The following is a 5,644-nucleotide window of genomic DNA, read 5'->3' as shown; positions in this document are numbered from 1 at the left end:
GGAGGGATGCTGGGCCGGAGAGAAGGGGAGGGACCATCTGTCCTCCAAATGGGGGGGGGGGGGCGAGGGAGGGGGCGGAGCCAAGGGACGGAGCAAACCATGGCTGCCCTTCGGAAGGGGTGCCCCGCCCCGCCCTGGACGCCCGGACCTCCCCGCAGCTTCTCTGGCCGTGTCCACTTCCAAGCAGATCCCCTCTGACCACCTCCCATGTTTACAGGCACGTGAAGAGTCCCCTCTTCTCTCATTCAGACTCTATTTCACACGGTCTTCTTCTAGAGGCCAAGAAAGGCATCCTGGAGTGGAGAAGATCCTCTGGGATTGGAGCCTGGCATACAGGGCCAGGGGGAGTTCTCGGGGGAAAGTTTGGCCCCATTCTATCCTTGGTTGGGTTCAGAATGCTCCTTGATTGGAGGTGAACTATCAGTCCCAGCAACTACAACGCCTTCTTTGACTCTAGGTGACTATACATGCCAGCAACTACACCTCCCAAATGTTAGCAAGTACAGCTCCTTCTTTGGCTCTAGGTGAACTATACATCCCAGGAACTACAACGCCTTCTTTGACTCTAGGTGAACTATACATCCGAGTAACTACACCTCCCAAATGTTAGCAAGTACAGCTCCTTCTTTGACTCTAGGTGAACTATACATGCCAGCAACTACAACTCCCAAATGTCAGCAAGTACAATTCTTTCTTTGACTCTACGTGAACTATCCATCCCAGCAACTACAACACCTTCTTTGACTCTACGTGAACTGTACATCCGAGCAACTGCAACTCCCAAATGTCAGCAAGTACAGCTCCTTCTTTGGCTCTAGGTGAACTATACATCCCAGGAACTACAACGCCTTCTTTGACTCTAGGTGACTATACATCCGAGCAACTACACCTCCCAAATGTTAGCAAGTACAGCTCCTTCTTTGGCTCTAGGTGAACTATACATCCCAGGAACTGCAACGCCTTCTTTGACTCTAGGTGAACTATACATGCCAGCAACTACAACTCCCAAATGTTAGCAAGTACAGCTCCTTCTTTGGCTCTAGGTGAACTATACATCCCAGGAACTACAACGCCTTCTTTGACTCTAGGTGAACTATACATGCCAGCAACTACAACTCCCAAATGTCAGCAAGTACAGCTCCTTCTTTGGCTCTAGGTGAACTATACATCCCAGGAACTGCAACGCCTTCTTTGACTCTAGGTGAGCTATACATGCCAGCAACTACAACTCCCAAATGTCAGCAAGTACAGCTCCTTCTTTGGCTCTAGGTGAACTATACATCCCAGGAACTACAACGCCTTCTTTGACTCTAGGTGAACTGTACATCCGAGCAACTGCAACTCCCAAATGTTAGCAAGTACAGCTCCTTTGACTCTAGGTGAATTATAAATCCCAGCAACTACACCTCCCAAATGTCAAGGTCTATTTCCCCCAAAATCCATCTGTGTTCGTATTTCGGCATATTGAGTATTTGTGCCAAGTTTGGTCCAGACCCATCATTGTTTGAATCCACAGTGACCTCTGGATTTTGGTGAACTACAACACCCAAACTCAAGGCCAATGCCCACCAAACCCTTTTAGTGTTTTCTGTCGGTCACGGGAGTTCTTTTGTGCCACGTTTGGTTCTATTCCATCGTTGGTGGAGTTCATAATGCTCTTTGATTGTAAGGGAACTATAAATCCCAACAACCACAACTCCCAAATGTCAAGGTCTATTTCCCCCAAACTCCACTAGTGTTCGCATTTGGACATATTGTGTATTCGTACCAAGTTTAGTCCAGACCGATCATTGTTTTAGTCCACAGTGTTCTCTAGGTATAGGTGAACTACAACTTCCAAACTCAAGGCCAATGCCCACCAAACCCTTCCAGTATTTTCTGTTGATTGTCATGAGAGTTCTGTGTGCCAAGTTTGGTTCCATTCCATTGTTGGTGGAGTTCAGAATGCTCTTTGGTTGTAAGTGAACTATAAATCCCAGCAATCACAACTCCCAAATGTCAAGGTCTATTTCCCCAAACTCCACTAGTGTTCACATTTGGACATATTGCGTATTCGTACTGTTCTGGAACAGCTGTTCCAAGAGCTCCAATTTTGTTTGCTTTGAATTGAATGTTGGTTTGCAATCCCAGGCTTGGGATTTTGCAGCAGGGTGGCTTCCTGTTGTAATTTGCATTCATAGGACAAGCCACCTGTCAATTATAGTTAGGATCCTTGGTCCCACCCCTCTCTGGGTTTTTTTGGAGGGAAGGGGCCATTTTTTAGTCAGTCTCAAAAAGGAAGTCAATGCAGAGGATGTACACAAACGTCCTCCTGTGCAAAGGCTTCGTCTCTTAAGACTTCCCGGGGGAGAACAGTTTTAAGAGCCTCTACAGATTCCCAAAAGGAACCAGGGAAGCAGCTTTACAGCCCTGAAGACTTCCGGAGGGAATAACAGCTCTGCTCATCAGCCGGTAGTAGACTCAAATCAGTCAGGTTTAGGTTCACAGCAGCCTGGGAGGAGCTAAAAAGGGGAATTTTCCTTTGAGCAAAGTTTTTGAAGATAGTGCCTGTTTCCTGTAAACAAGATTGCAAGAGCTAATAGTCTGTTAAGAAAGCTTACAATTCCTGTTTGTTCCTTAATAAAGAACTGTTATATTTAAGCTCAAGCCTCATAAAGACTGCTTAATAAGCGAAATTTTCCTAAAGGCTTCTTTTCGGGGGGCCTGGCTTCCCGCTGGATGCAAGCCTAACATCCTCTCTTAAAAACACCTCATTTTGGCTCCAGCGGTGACAGACCACATACCAGTTTGGTCCAGACCAATCATTGTTTTAGTCCACAGTGCTCTCTGGATGTAGGTGAACTACAACTTCCAAACTCAAGGCCAATGCCCACCAAACCCTTCCAGTATTTTCTCTTGATCGTGAGAGTTCTGTGTGCCAAGTTTGGTTCAATTCCATCGTTGGTGGAGTTCAGAATGCTCTGTGATTGTAGGTGAACTATAAATCCCAGCAACCACAACTCCCAAATGTCAAGGTCTATTTCCCTCAAACTCTACCAGTGTTCACATTTGGGCATAGTGAGTATCTGTGCCAGGTTTAGTCCAGATCCATCATTGTTTTATATTGTGTAAATGCTATTTTAGATTGTAAGTCACTCGGAGCACCTTTGTGGAGAGTGACTAATTAAGAAATAAAGTGAAGTGAAGTGAAGAAGTGAAGTTTGAGTCCACACTACTCTCAAAGAGCATTCTGAACCCCACCAATGATAGAATTGGGCCAAACTTCCCACACAGAGACCCCCATGATCAATAGAAAATACTGGAGGGATCTGGTATGAATTGACAGTGATTTAGTAGAGATGTAGTTCACCTACATCCAAAGAGCACTGTGAATCCAAACGACTATGGCAAAGGGATTCCTAAGACCATCAGAAATATGTCTTTTCTGGTGGTTTTTGGCGACCCTTTGAAACCCCCTCATGATCCCTCCCCCAGGGGTCCCGACCCCCAGGTTGCAAAATACTGATTTAGAGGGTCCATATTCTCGAGAACGCTTGGGCAAGTCCTCCTTCCTCGGCTTCAGAAGAAGGCAAAGACAAGCTACATATATAGAAATCTTGCCAAGTTAATCCCACAATATGGTCACGAAAAGTTGGAAATGAACTGAAAGCACACAACAACAACAACAACAACAACAACAACAAGAGGAGCAGCATGAAAAGTGCTATAATAATATATTCAGGCGATGTGTGACACTGGTTGAATTTCAGCACCAGAGGGCAGCCTTGTGGCAAGTATTCCGTTTGCAATGCTACATACCGGGGATCTTGGTCAAGCGTCCTGGACATCTATCACTGCTCCTCCTTTCCACAAATCAATGGGGTTCTGATTTTTTATTGCTTGATTGAATTACAAAGGTTATGGGATTAGACTTTAAATATTTAAATATCCCAGCAACTACTACTCCCAAATGACAAAATCAATTATTTTCTTTTAGTGAAGGTCACTCCAGAGTTAGGTGTCTTGTGGCCAAATTTGGCATCCAGTGGATTTTGAGTTATGAAGTCACTCAAAATGAACAGAGCATTTATGTGTGTGTGTGTGTGTGTGTGTGTGTGTGTGTGTGTATGTGGGTTGACTGAAAAGTAATGCCTCCACCTTTGTAACTCCTCAACAGATGGTGGTACTGCTATGCAGCAGGTACTGGCTTGTTCAGTAGACTCTCCTCTACAGTCCCATTTTGGCGGGAAGCCTTTGCATTGAACGGATGTGTTGTTAAGGGGTGAAGTACAAGGGTTGACCTAAAAGTAATGCATCAACCTTCATAATTCCTCAACAGATGTCAGTACTGGTATGTGGCAGGTACTGGCTTGTTCAGTAGACTCTCCTCTTCAGTTCCATTTTGGCGGGACACCTTAGCATTGAACGGTTGTGTTGTTAGGAGCCCCCGGTGGCACAGTGGGTTAAACCCCTGTGCTGGCAGGACTGAAGACTGACAGGTCGCAGGTTCGAATCCGGGGAGAGGCGGATGAGCTCCCTCTATCAGCTCCAGCTCCTCATGCAAAGGGGACATGAGAGAAGCCTCTCACAAGGATGATAAAAACATCAAATCATCCGGGCATCCCCTGGGCAACATTCTTGCAGATGGCCAATTCTCTCACACCAGAAGCAACTTGCTCCTGACATGACAAAAAAAATTGTGTTGTTACAGTATGAAGTATGGAACCCTGGGCAGATGGTCGGTCAATGCAACTTAAGCAACGTGCAGTCATTGAATTCTTGAGAGCAGAAGGTGTCACCCCAAAGGAGACTCATCAGAGAATGCAAGCTGTTGATGGGTATTGTGTTTATGGGAGTCCTGTGCGTCATTGGGCGAGTAAGTTTAAAGATGTTGAGGTGGGAACATCTGACTTGCGTGACAAACAAAGAGTTGGATGTCCTGTGACAGCAACCACTGAGTTTCACAAGCAAAAATTTGACAGATTGATTCAGGACGATCGTTGTATCACTCAGAGAGAAAGTTCAAGCGTAATTGGCATTTCACAAGAATGTGTGGGTCACATTATTGCTTGGCTTGACTATCGGAAGATCTGTGCATGATGGGTACCCAGGATGAGAGTACTGGGAGACGCTGGTTGTGGAAACAGTGTCACATCATAAGGATTATAAGGATTATTTCTGTGTTTGATTTATTAAAATATTACCATCCAAACCCAAGTAACGAAGGTGGAGGCATAACTTATCATTCAACCCTTGTATATAGACACACACACACATATTTCTGAACATTTGCAATAGATTTTCCAGATAAAATAAAGTATGGGGCTCATGTGCATTTAAATAATTACAGGGAGTGGTCTACCCCCCTCCCCCTGTTTAAGGAGCTCCATTGGCTGCTGTTCACCTTCCTGTCCCAATTCAAGTTATCACCTACAAAGCCCTGAACGGTCTGGGACCTGCCTACCTCCATGGCCGCATTTCCTTCTACGAGCCTACACAGCCAATTCGATCTTCTGGGGAGGCCCTCCTCTCGCTCCCACCCCTGTCGCAAGTGCACCTTGTGGGGACGAGGGAGAGGGCCTTCATGGTGGTGGCCCCCCAGCTTTGGAACTCACTACCTGGGGAGATTAGGCAAGCGCCCACCTTGTTAGCTTTTAGGAAAGGC

Source organism: Anolis sagrei, chromosome 8 (genome assembly GCF_037176765.1).
Source record: "Anolis sagrei isolate rAnoSag1 chromosome 8, rAnoSag1.mat, whole genome shotgun sequence".
Lineage (NCBI taxonomy): Eukaryota > Metazoa > Chordata > Lepidosauria > Squamata > Dactyloidae > Anolis > Anolis sagrei.
Note: the sequence above shows the minus strand (reverse complement) of the source record.